The 13,148-nt window shown below is 37.2% G+C and overlaps 1 pseudogene; it reads left to right on the top strand.

Moving 5' to 3' along the window:
- Positions 1–461: 461 nt before the first annotated feature.
- LOC116900081 overlaps positions 462–13,148 on the top strand; it is a 43,587-nt pseudogene continuing 30,900 nt past the window's right edge.

Raw genomic sequence — 13,148 nt, 5'->3', positions numbered from 1 at the left:
CATGCTTCAAATGTTTTATGGTGCAACTTAATCATCAGGAGTTTGCTAACATTTCCCAGAGACCAATTAAGGCAGTCTCCACATCCAGAACCCTTGTCCCTTTATGACTGAGTTGACTGTTTCAACGGCCATGGCCAGAGCAATTATTGGCTATAGACCTCAAAGTCATTTCTCTAGTCATGGCCTCAATCCCTTTCCCAGGAATTTTTGCCAAAGTTATATTTGAAGACAAATGTGATATTTAAAAATGCAAAACAGATAACCATACAAGAAAGAGAAATGCCAAAGATGTATTATTCAGATTAATGGTGCTGTATACTAAACTGTAGACTAAACGCCAGAGGTGAATTATTCAGGTTGACAGCGCTCCTACAGCCAACACTGCATCATGGCAGCCATGTCACAACTGACATTCTACACTTAACTTTTAAACAGATTCTGAAAGGAGAGCCATGATCACGATGATATTTCCTATGTTAGCATCTAGGTTGGATTCTTTGCTTTGTCAGTTGTCATTTTTCCACTTGGTTCTTTCATTAATGCAGCCTGCAACCAACTACTTATTTGTGAAGGTAAGCTTCTATCTCTAATTGTTGTGTAATATACATGTGATTTAGAGAAAGAGAAATGCAATAAACTATTTACTTTGTCACTTTGAATCCAAAAGTTGGCATTGTCATATTTGGACCTATCATTCCTAATTAGAGAGATTGAACCTAATACCTCACTCTAATGAGAATCTGCTCAGTGTTAACCCCAGAACATATTCACATTTCCTAAGGCCAATGCACTGCCAGCATCGTACAGGAACCCTCTATACACATGAACCCACAAACAGTTAAAGCTAGTTTTCTTCTTTTGCTTCTATTGCTTTCTAATAGCTACTGTTAAATAGTGTTGATATACAAAGCTTTTACAGGGTATGAAGTTCTGAGAAAAAAAATCAAGTGTATATATCTGAACTATGCTTTATTCCATAACATAAGATTTGAAATTACATTGTCTGTTCCCGCCTTGCCAGTTAGAATGAGGAATTTAAAATTATTTCCTAAATTTTTGTTTTGTTTTTTAAGAATGGTGAATCACTCTCTTCCCTTTATTATTCTGAAGTTCTAAGGAAGACTTCAACCACCAATGAAAACACTTGAGGGCACCAAAAAGAAATAAAGTTTATTAAGCAAGGAAAAATAATTAGAATATGTTTCTAGGACAAGGGCAATGAGAATATAGAATGAAATAAATCACTTTTCTTGCTTGCTATAAAATATCTTGAAGAAAAGCTACAAGTATTGTTAGATATAATTATATTTTATTGGTTCTAAGAACATTTTTATCTTCTTTCTCTATATTTGGAAAATGGCACTGACTTTTAATATGTGAATTATTTAAATATAGGGTTTAATTTTAAAATAAAGTTTAAGGAGTAATCTAAATATCTTTTCTTATAATTTTATTCCAAATGTCTCGTTAGAAATGGTCTTTTGGTCCTTTAAAAATGTCCAGAATTTATGTTGCAATACCTTTATATTACTGGTTCTATATGTGTACAGTTCAACTTGCTGCTATTTTACCTTTTACTACATAAGATCCCACATTACTAGCATGTGTGGTGACATTTTCTACTTATGATGGGGTCTCTCACACAAAGACTTGATGAATAAGTGAACATAGCACAATCACTCTAGGAAGTTTCTGAAGAGTTTTTGAACACATTGTATAGCACCATTTTTTCTTCCATAAAATCTTACTATAAAATTTTCAATTACACAACTTTGTATAAAATTGACCTGGTCCACCTAGACCTGGACCATCCTGCTCCATAGGCTTCATCTTGATTCCCTGGCTCCTCTTCTTCCCTTCTCCTTCCTAGATTTTCCCTGCCTATCCTTCCTTCTCATCCAATGATAGGCTTCACTTCATCCTGGACCTGCTTGCTGCATAATGACATCATTCTACATGTAGGTAAGATTTTTTTTTCCTACTTGCTTTTTTCTAATGTTTATCCAGATCAAGCAAACAAACAAAAAGATATGCCCATTGCCATAGCTCTAAGACAGGGCTAAGCAAGTCTTGAGAATTTGCACACAGAGAGATTGGTAATCTTCGATTGGCAACTTGTTGATAGCATAGAGTGGGTGTCTTCCTTTGCCTTGAATGCTTTTGTTTATGCAAAAACAGACATTTCTTTCTTTATTAAGGTGCTTATCTATCAAAGATGCAGTGCAAAATTAAATATAATAATGCATCTTGTAATGTCAACATAATTTATTGATGTTGTTGCAATAATTAATAGAAAGTCGGTACCTTTTATCCTGTGCTAGTACCTGCACCATTGGGCCACATGGCACTGCAGGGTATCTTTATCCCTGCCACAGCCAGTTCCAGTGCATCACTGCTCCACGCTGGCCCCCGGGTACTCTCTGACCCAGGTGGTGGTTGGGCTGTTTCAGTGTGGCCTATCCCAGCTCCCTGTCACTGACTCTGCCCACACGCCCAACAACTGCCCCCTGGCAGTTAAGGTATAAACTCCCAACTACCCAGTAAAATCAAGACTCAATAATCTGTAATTTAGCTATCAGATTTATACATTAAATTCTCAATCTACAATACTTCCATACAATAAACTCACAACCAATTGATAAAAAAACACCCATAGAAATCCATCTCTTAAGGAATATTCATAACAACCTGTATCTATGTAGAGATGCATGGAGAGGACCATTTATATATGCCTCCCTGTTGTCTCTTCTCCTTTTCTTCTTTCTCCCTCCTTCTAAAGCTTTGTTCCTTCCTCCCTTCCTTCTCATCCAATGACAGGTCTTGTTTTATCTTGTGTCAGCCTTCACCTGAATAACAACACCAACCCAGACTTCACCCTTTCTGTCTAATTTTTAAAAAGGAATTTTTTGTCAAATATTTGCAGAGTACAACTATTATTGTATTGTAATTTATAAAGCATAAAATGCACTTAACACCCAGTCCAACATTTTGTCAGTTAAACAGAACATTTAGTTATCTATTCCAGCTTAAGAAAGGCTTAAAATCCATATTATGTCCTGGCTAGCTTGTATATTATTTGATAACTATCTAATAAAATATGTGTTCTCAAAGTTTAACAGCTTGGATAGGCTATGAGTCTATAACTAGTTTCAACCCTGTCAGAAATCTAAGAAGGACCAATATTATCTGAAAATATAGGAATGCTAACATGGCTTCCCAAACTGAGACAGGTTGAAGAGACAATTGTCTACCTGCACAGTCCCTATTAGCAACACGTGAAAGCAAGTCTTAAGCCTTCTGTCCTAGGGTCATCTGACAGACTTTTCAAATGCAGAATTATGAAGGACTGATCATTCTGGCTTATTAGTTTAACATCTTTAATCATCTAAGATTAGCTTTTTAATAGCAGTAAAGGACTGGGTATAAGCCTCGTATACTTAAATGTGTTGTATAGACACAATGTCTATACATGAGAGTAACAGTATTAATTTTAATTTTAATCAATAAGAAATTCATATCAAAGAAAATCTAAACTTGTATCAAATAAATCCTGTACCAATGTAAAAGATTATAACTTTAGCTTAGTAACAAATATAAGGATTTCTACCAAATGAGATTATGGTTGTACAATCAATTTGAGCTAATACTGCCTGTTAAATTATGACCATTTTGAAATTCTCTAGAAAGACAACCTAAGAACAACCACTCTCAGCCTCCCAAAGTTTAGGGAATCAAGGAAATGACTCTTCAATAACTTCTTCAAGCTGGACATGGACATTGAGATATCCTTGGGGGTGGGAGGTAGGGAAAATGGGGGATTTGTTAGGCCTTAAAAAGACTACCCAACTATTCTTATAGTCTGATGTCTGTCTTGACTGGACCCGGCTGAAAGTCCCTGAGATGAGGAGTCCAAGCAGGCCAGTTCAGCATTCTGATGATGAGCTTCACCAAAGCTGTACATTCTGCAATATATAAATCTCAAAACAAAGTTTTAGTGTCATCAAGATATCTTTTTGCTTGATTCTCTTTAGAATCCACCTCTATCAAATCTGATCAATATAACTCTGGAAGGCGTCCAGAACATAATCACCCTTTTTAAAAACACAAAGACAAAACCTTTCTCCTGAAATAGTGTGCTCTTTACTCTGTAACCAGAAAAGCTTGTATCTTGCACTCTCTCCCAGAGAAAAAATATAACCACAAGACTCAAAATCACACCCATTATGAAAATTAAAACAATTTAAAAAACTGAAGTAGCTAAAGACACTTGTATGAGCCTGTTAGGCTTCTTAAACCTGTCATGTTAGGAAATCAACTCAAAATTCCTGTGGAGCCCACATTAAGATAATATGAGCCTCCTGCTGAGGTAATTTAAAAAATAACCACAAACCCTCGCTAGCCAGCATTGATGAGCCACACGGCAATAGCGGGGTAATTCATAAAACAATTTAATCACACTTCTATTAATACCAATACCAATAAGAAGTAAGCAACTTGGCAAACCAGAACTTTAGCCCAATATACATCTCTCTGTTAAGATCTCTACCTGGAGCATCAGACTTTTATTTATTAATAATTTCTATAATATATGTCTGTATTCACTCTGCCTGGTGTACAGACTTTTACTTTTCATAACTTTTATAACAGGCAAATATCACCACTCTCTACTTGGAGTCAGTCACTAATGTTCCCTATCCTAGTTCTGAGCCATGGGTGAAAATCCCCACGTGATTTGAATAAACTCTGTACTCTCTTCTTCTAACAATAAAAACAAATTTAATCACATTTCCAGTAATACCTGTCATTAAGAAGCAAGCAGCTTGTCTAACCAGGATTTTAACTCAGAATTCCCATGGAATCCATGTTAAAGAATATGGGTATCCTGGAAGACTTAATAAAGCATTATATCTTTATACCATCTTTAAAACAAATAAACCAAACCTAAATTAAATCATTGCCCAAACAACCTTTGTAAAAGAAGCAGGCATCTTCTAATATCTAACTTTCTGTAGTCAGGGTAGCACTACATAGCTATGTTTTCATAGCAGGGGACCTAGGACCTGTAAGCAGACTGCTTCTGTGTTTCTTTTGTTTAAGGTTCCTGTGCTTGTGACAGCAAGTGACTCAACACAGCACTGGCCCTTTTCTCACTTAGAAAGTACAATTCAATTCTGAACTTTGAGACTAATAAACTTAAATTTGTAGTAGATTCTTACCCAACACGTTGGCTTTCTACCTGTTGCGGTAATTAATAAAACATGTCTGAATGTTTTACCCTGTGTTAGCACTGACACCGTTGGGCCACAAGGCACTGCAGGGTATCTTTATCCCTGCAACAGCCAGTTCCAGTGAGTCACTGCTCCACGCTGGCCCCCTGGTACTCTATGACCCAGGCAGTCCTGGGCTGCTTGAGTGTGGCCTATCACAGCTCCCTGTCACTGACTCTGCCCAACTCCCAGCAACTGCCCTCCCACAAACCTCCCCTCCACCTCCCACCCCCAACAGCAGTTAAGTATAAACTCGAACTACCCAGTAAAATCAAGACTCAATAAACTTTAATTTAGCTATCAGATTTATATGTTAAATTCTCAATCCACAATACAACACACAATACACTCACAACCAGTTGATAAAGATATAAACTGCCTACCTAGATAAGATAAATTGACCTATAGAAATCCATCCTTCAAGAAATATTCATAACAACCTCTATCTACATAGAGATATATGGCAAGGATTGTTTTCATCTGCCTCTATGTTGTCTCTCCTCCTTTTCTCCTTTCCCCCTCCTTCTAAAACTTTGTTCCCTCATCCCTTTCTTCTCGAACGACAGGCCTCATTTAATCTTGTGTCTGCCTTCACCTGCATAATGACTTCAACCTACATAATGTATTTAGTTTTATTAATTCATATAACATAATAAATAAAATTTTTTGGTTTTCACTAATTTTTTTCTTTTATTGAAAACTTACCTGCTTCTATATTTTTATAGAAAGAAAATAATCGCATGGTAGCATAACATGCTGAATCATCTGTTCCGATCACTTTTACTTCACAAAGGCTCTTCCTTATCATACAGATAGTGGCCATTGCCATCCAATCTTCCTGTGAAAGCACTACCACAACATCCCCAATATATTATATCACTGCTCTTTCCCTAATGTCTTTTCTTACCTATTTTTCTTCATGTGTTCCATGTAGCAGAAGTAGAAGGTTTTAGGAATTAAGAGTCAAGGATCACAGAATTCTCCCTAACGGAATGGACTTTTTGAGAATAACTGTTGCAGCATTCTTACTTATTCTGTGTGGGAATTGTGGCACAGACTGGAAAAGAAAGAAAAAAGAAACCATTAACTTTCAAAGCATACCAGGAGTTAATTGCACATTCTATTATAACTGGCATGTTCTGATTTCTAACTCATGTTACTTTATTTATGGATTTCTATCTGCTGGATGCAAGAGTTTACAGCAGAGAAATTTAGTCTGTTTTAAAATATAAAGAAATGCATTAATAACAGGGATTGAGGAATTTATTAAGACAAAATTGGGGATTTGATTGAATTATATTAGATTGTCACCCTAGAATACTGTACTTGCTGGTAATTTGTTGAACATTCTACCTTCATACTCCTAGAAGCAATCTCTTGTCATTTAAGTGTCAACACAAACTCAGAATTTCCTGTTTAGACATTTTTATTTACCTCTTAATTATCTGCTTTTTTCCTCCCGTTTCCTGTAAACTTCTCACATAACATTTGCACCATTACTGTAACTTATCCGTTTACATCTTCATACATTTGTTTTGTTGATAACCTGTTACATGCTCCCCACAGTTGTAGGTGTTATATCTAGTTGGAAATTTCATCACAGATTAAAAAAATTAATTTCTGATCTTAATCTGAGAGTTTCGAAATCATAGAGAGACCCTGTTTCAAAACAAAACAAAACAAAGCAAAATAAAACAAAGCAAAGCAAAACAGAGACAAAATAGAGATGGGTAAGCACAAATTAAGAAAAATATTTTGATATTGAATCTTTTAACGTGAAATAGACTAAGTCAACGTTTTAAAGCAAACATGCCATAACAATATGGCACTATTTCTGTAATCAATGTCCATAAAATGCCATCAGTACAAAAATTTAAGCAAATCTCAAAGGCAGTAGATTAGTAATTAGAGTATCATGTAATGTTGATTTTAGCAAGAAGCTTAACAGGTAAAAAAGAAGCAGCACACAACCAATCCAAGTATGCAATTAGAATTTACAAATTATAAAAATTCTCCACTTTTGTAGATGGTTTCTTTTGAATGGCTAAATTTTAGCCTCATCTTTTCAATTAAATGCCTATTCAAAAAGTCAATTGAACAAACTCATCTCCCCAAATTTACATCCTAGAATATGTAAGTAAACTATATTATTCAGATGAGTAAGTTATATTAATTTTAATCATCTCTGTGACAAGTTGCAAAGGCTTTTCTCTTTGCTTTTCCTGTTTCTTCAGGAATACAGTTTTCCTCTTCAAAATCTTTGAGGAACAGCCTGAAGAATTCTCCTCCAATGCTTTTCTGCCACTTGGGAGATACAATCAATATACAATCTGAATCTTACTTTCAGCTTTTCTCAATGACCTTGAGGAAGAAATGGTGACTGTTAATTCCTTCTAGGCTCTACCACACAGTTACCTGGCAACAGACAAGTAGGCCTGGCTTGCTATAAAAAGGGCTGTTTGATTCCCTCCTAGCTCTCTTACTTTCTTATTTTCATTGACTTTCTTCTCTCCCTCACACCTTTCTCCCTCTCTCCTCTTTCCCCTTTGCCCCCTATCCCCACCTGTTCCTCCCATGCCCTAAATAAACTCTATTCTATGCTAAACCCATCATATGGTTGGTACCTCAAGGGAAAGTGATGCCTCAGCATGGGCCCGAGCACCCCTCCCCCTCACCATCCTTTCTTTTTATAAACATATCCTTTCTTTTTATAAAACAATACATTGGTACTGTGAGACTTGGATCTCGAAACTAACAGGTTCACATTTCCCACAACTTGGATTTACAAACTGGCCACCACATGGATTTTACAGCCATGAGATCACTCCCTAGACCTTTCCATACAAACACAGGCAAATTGGTAAGCTCCGCACTCCCACCCCACTCCTAGCACTGGTCAGCATAAATGTATCCTGGTCCCAAGGGAGGACTGTTGAAATTGCAGCCACCCTGTGGTGTCCTTGGGGATGGAGACATTCACAGTCTTTATGACTGAACTTCCCCCTGACTCCTCATTCTAGGACATTTTTCCTTGGGTGAGATTTTCTTTTATTCTCTGAGTTGGTTCCTTTCCTCACCACTGCAAAACCCCAGGCCTGGGTGAAATGTTCTCATTGCCAGCTCAGGCAGGGATTTTTAATAACTGGTAGGGATTATTAATAACTGCTACTCTAACCCAGAAGGGTATGTCTTTGCCTTCCCCCACAGGCTTCCTACTGGGAGGCTTCATGGTCTAAAAGGCCTCTGAATTCAGAGGCTAAATTTGGCCCCATTTTCCACAAAACCATAATGCTATTTGGCCACTTAATGGTGCTTAAAAAAAAAAAAAAAAAAACCTTAGAACTCCCACCAGCGATCTTCATTCTCTTACTGCTTGCTCTCCACTCCTGGTTCTCCACCCTCTTGACTCTGAAGCCACCACAGTGATTAGCCTCAACTCTGCTTTCCACCTTGCTCTCTTTCCTTGACTAACCCATGGGGTACAGAGTGTACCGGGCTGGAGTGGAGTTGCTGGCAGACAGCATAGCCCCAGATGCCGCCTCTGACCTACCCCGAGGCCCTCACTCTCTTGCCCCACCCCCTTGTACTCTGCTTACACAGAGATGCTACCTATACTGCCTACCCATCAGTACTTCCATGGCCACCACTCACCAAGCCGCACAATGTGCCCCTCACACCTCTCACACTGTGTAGTTTAGATTCTACTTTTTGTTTTTGTTTTGTGTGTGTGTGTGTGTGTGTGTGTGTGTGTGTGTGTGTGTGTGACACATTTCTGCTGTTCCGTTCTAAGAAACACAGCCACACTTTTACAGTTCCATTCTAAGGTACAACACATGACTTTCCTCCACAGCTAGAACTGTAGCTTCAGCACCACCTTGGTTGGAGGCAGTCTCATGACTGTCCATCATCTTTGTTGTGCATGGATAGGTTTCCCTATGCTATTGCTTCAGTGTCATCTTAGCTAAGAGTAGTCACATGGCTGGCTGTAGCTTCAGTGCCATCTTGGTTAATGGCAGTCTCACGACCATCTGCCATTTTTGTTATGGGCAATTCCCACCCCACTGCTTCCTCCCCCCTAGGCAGCCTGACATAAGATCTCCAAAGACACTTCAATTAAGATAAAGTTGTCATATGATTTCTATCCTGCCTTGATAAATAATAACTTTAATGTTAATTTAAAGATTTACAACAGTAGAAAGATAAAGGTTAAAGATAAGTGCCTTTAATTGAAGGTCACTGCCTTCTTTTTGCTACTGTCATTAAAATATAGTATGCCCTCTTTATTTGCTAGATACCTTCTAGAACAAATAATTAAACAAACACAAGTTGTCTAACTCAGATATGCTTAATAGATACTGACTCAATCTTGTCAAAAATCTGCCAAATATAATGTTAAATATTTAAGCTTATTATGACAGACAGAGACTCTCAAAGCCTAACAGTGATACTCTCTCCCCTCCCACACCCCCAGGTCTCCAAGAAGATGTGGACACAGCAACAGGAATGTCTAGATTGTGGTATGATAACCACTGAGAAACATCATTCCTTACTTTGTCTGCTGCCAGGGATTGGACTATACTGTGGACAAACAGAAGATATCCAGAGAGTTAAATTTCTCACATTGCCTAAGACAAAGTGAGTCATTTCTCCCACATTCCTAGTCCACAGAAGAAAGCTTCCTGTCTTCTGAGCCTGAGTTGTGATGAAGACCACGGGGACCTGGGAACTGTTTAGATAGTGGAGTATATAGACCAACCTCTGTCACTTTAATCAATATATGACACCTAGTTTATAATTTATTCTAACTACATTGACAGATAAGGTAACTATAACTTTACAACTAGAAAACAGACCTCTAGCTCCTGACCCCAAGGTAATCACCACCTTACTAGCAGCTCATTAGTCAATTGGTTAAATAGCTAAGACTGCCAGATCTCTTATCAAAGACAGGCTTGCCTGACTCACAGGCTTCACAATAAATGATACACAGGTTCAGATATAACCTTTCACAGATGTAACCTTCTGTTACTTCCTTATCTAAACTCAGTTTCCAGTGACTAAATGCTTCATATTTCCTTCTCTTGTTATGCCACTGTCCTAATAATCAAGAGAGTTCTTATAAATTAGCCTAATTCTAACAAAACATTGCACTACACAATCCAACTTTTATAGACCATATGCTCAAATTTTAAGTTTCCTTTGCTTATCTTCCAACCATAGACTAAAAATGTTTCTCATGCTAAATCTACACTATCAGCTATCATACTTTAAAGGCTAAGTTTCCTTTGCTTGTCCTTTAGCTACAAACTTAAATGTTTCTCATCCTAGAGCTATACTATTGGCTATCATATATACAAATATAAGTCTCCTTTGCTTGTCTTTTAACTATAGACTTAAGGTGTTTCTTATGCTAAATCTTTATGATCAACTCTCATATTCACAAGGTCATCAAATCTTAAAGTCTCTTTTGATTGCCTTTTAAATGTAAAGTTAAAAATCTTCTCATTGTGCTAAATTTATATATATTCAGTCTCCTAGACAGAAGAAAAAGGGCCTTCTTGCTCTTTCTGCTCCGTGAAAGGTTTTTGTCTTCCCCGAGGTCACCTTAAAGACTATTCATGCTGTTAACAAATTTAGCTCTTTTGTAAATGTATAAGTTCCAAGAATCTGACTTAGATCTACCTCTCATGGACCAAACAGACACTGTCTGGATAAGCACATCTGTCAATCAATTGCCTAAGCTCCCACTTGCTACCTAATCCAGAGAATAGAATTCTTCTCCTGTATCCTGGAAGTGAGACTCCTCTTACCCCAACCACCAAGACCTAAGGGTTACAAATGTACATATACGAAAATTTTTTTCTCCCAAATGTACTTAAATTTAGGTCTCTGTCATACACACACATACACACAAAATTTCAGCATCTTGTTGAGTTCAGGCTTTTACTCAAGATCTTCATCCAGGACAGCTCCAGAGATGCAATCCACAGATATAATCTACTCATACAGACAGATACTTCTACTGGATCTGCTCCCTCTTACCCACAGATGTTCCACAGATCCTGGAAAGCAAGGAAACAGCCAACTCTCCTAAGACTGGACCCACATCCCCATCCCCATTTTATTAGGTTTCCCAGAAACACGGCACCCCAAAGTCAGTAGTAAGTAGCTAAAGATCATGATGACCCTATTCTTTTTTTTTTTTTTTAATTAAAACAAATCAGAGGAATCTTAGCATTCCTTCTAAGCTCTGCCCAACAATTACCTGGCAACAGCCAGGTAGGCCTGGCTTGCTATAAACAGGGCTGTTTGGCCTCTCCTTGCTCTCTTACTCTCTTATTTTCTCTGACTCTTTTTCCTCCCTCTCTCCCCATCCCCTCCCCCCTTTCTCTCCATGTTTCTGCCCCTCCCCTGTGTGTGTCTGTATGTGCGTGTGTGTCTATTTGTCTGTCTTTCTCTGCTTCTATTCCCTTCGCATCCCTTCTCAACTCCCCTTCCCGTTCCCTAAATAAACTCTATTCAAGACTAAATGGCTGGTACCTCGGGGGGAAGGTGTGCCTCAGAATGGGCCCACCAAGGCAACCCCTACACCACCACACCTGGTAATATCAAACATATCCTCTTTCTTCTTATAAAACGTAACAGTGACAGAGGTGGAGGAGGCAGGCAACTTCCTGGGGCTCTAGAAGCCATGACTTCTGGGCCATAGTTTGCTTGGGTCCACACCATGTTTACACAGGAAGAGGCAACTCCCACCAACTCCTCAACTGCAGATGTCTCAACTGGACAAGAACTCAAAGGAAAAAAAAATATTTTAAAAGGTCTTTTAAAAATAATTTTAGACATTTTAAAATGTTATATATAAAGTGATCAGATATACATCACTTTGGTCCTGGGATTCCATATATCCTTGCTGCAACTTTCTTATTCATATAGCCAAATACAAGAGGATGATAAAAAGGTATTTTAGAAATAAAACCATATTTAATGAACTGACTTAACCTAGAGATAGAAACTAGAATTAATATTTTATCTATGCCTATATCCAAAAATAATATGAAATAATAAATATTGAAGAAAATTCTACACTATTTTGATAGGACAAAGAATATAGATTTTTCTTTTCCCCTGGTTCTTTTTCTTTCACATTTAAAGACTGAATAGAAAAAAGGAACTTCACTGAATCCCTTTGATTTTCATTTATCTGAGGTAGTATACATACAGCCATAATATTGTGATAGTTATCTAATTATAAGCCTACTCCACATTAACCCTGGGTGGTTTAAAATACTACCTAAATATAATTGAAGCAAGAGATTATAATATTTTGCATTCTATTCATATAATCCTTACAATACAAATGAATTCATTAAAAACGTTCTTAATAACTCTCTGCTCACATGTTCATGAATGTACATTCGAAGCCACCTTTCCTTTAAAAAACTAAAATTTAAGACACAAGATTATAATTTCATTTTCTGACATTTAAAAGCAATTAGATTATGATCTATTTATGCACGGTTCCAAGGAGAAATATTTGAGAAAGCACATTGGAGAAATTTATAATCTATAAATAAATGCATTAGACACAAACCTATCATTTCTTAGAAAAAGGTGGGGGTGGGGGAGGCTAAATGCTAGAGAAAAAAATTCATTCCATTTTCGTTGCATATCTTTATTTAAACTCTTAAACTTCACTATGTGGTGGTGATTTAGCAAATAAAAGGAAATTTAACCTGAACTCAACATAATTTAGAAAATAATCTTCATCTAAAAAAATTTTCATGTCCATGATTGTGTCAGTGTATGAGCATGTGTACATACATATCCCAATAACATAAAATTATCAAAGAAATAGGTCCATTTCTAAAAGTTTGTCTT

This window comes from Rattus rattus, chromosome 5, assembly GCF_011064425.1.
Source record: "Rattus rattus isolate New Zealand chromosome 5, Rrattus_CSIRO_v1, whole genome shotgun sequence".
In the NCBI taxonomy this organism is placed as follows: domain Eukaryota; kingdom Metazoa; phylum Chordata; class Mammalia; order Rodentia; family Muridae; genus Rattus; species Rattus rattus.
The sequence above is the reverse complement of the archived record's forward strand: the minus strand, read 5'-3'. Positions and strand labels throughout refer to the sequence as shown.